Here is a 781-nt window from a genome sequence, read left to right as displayed (position 1 = left end):
GGGTGTGAACTCCAAAAGTGGGCAGAACCTCCAAAATGGGGCGGGTTCTCCTCGTGCAAAGACTTTCACCATTGGCTCTGGTTTCAGCCAATTGTTATTGACTTACATTTCAAAATAAAACTTTATGAATTAAACATTGTTTGTAGTTCAATGACGTGTCGCTTTGCTCACTGCTGAACGGTGCAGTATCTGTTTGTGATCTACCTTCTTGGTGCTGAACATTAAACTTGCAGACCTCAGGTGTATCTCAAGTGCCCGTTACTTTAACCTCTCAATTTTATCCCTTTAGAAAAGATTATGGAAGTGGAAGAGGAAGAGGAAGAGGAAATTGTGAGACAAGTTAGGAAGAAGATAATGCCCAACAAACTGCATTCCGATCATCAGAAGAACAAGAAGAGGAAGAACAAAAAGAAGTCTCAAACTAAAGGGTCAAGAGATACAAACACAGTGAAACCTGTGAGATGCAACAGCATGGAGCGACTTTCACCCACGTGTGAGTATTGCATTAGATTATCTCTCACTGATGAGAAATTACAAAAAAGTGATCATAACACCAATCTTTTCAATGATGAAAGTTGATTTAAACCTGCTGTAGGACATCCACATATACTGATGTTTTCTCTCTCACTGATATTTCAGTGTCTGGTGATCAAGCTGTAGAGTCTCATTCTAATGAATCAGAGAAGGTCCAGGATGAGGTGACTTTACATTACAGACTGTTGTAATATACTGAATGATCATGATATTCAAGAATGTATTTTAGTGCTGACTAATATTTGTG

General features: G+C 38.8%; 1 long non-coding RNA gene across 1 annotated transcript in view; it reads left to right on the top strand.

Annotated features, from left to right (window-relative positions):
• LOC107577066 (uncharacterized) overlaps positions 1 to 714 on the top strand; it is a 24,590-nt gene extending 23,876 nt beyond the window's left edge. The window contains exons 2-3 of the long non-coding RNA XR_001608156.1: positions 290 to 493; positions 640 to 714. This is a non-coding gene — a long non-coding RNA (uncharacterized lncRNA). The remainder of the gene's footprint in view (positions 1 to 289; positions 494 to 639) is intronic.
• Positions 715 to 781: the final 67 nt, after the last annotated feature.

Source organism: Sinocyclocheilus grahami, unplaced genomic scaffold (assembly GCF_001515645.1).
Source record: "Sinocyclocheilus grahami isolate Dianchi unplaced genomic scaffold, SAMN03320097.WGS_v1.1 scaffold5015.1, whole genome shotgun sequence".
NCBI lineage: Eukaryota > Metazoa > Chordata > Actinopteri > Cypriniformes > Cyprinidae > Sinocyclocheilus > Sinocyclocheilus grahami.
The sequence above is the reverse complement of the archived record's forward strand: the minus strand, read 5'-3'. Positions and strand labels throughout refer to the sequence as shown.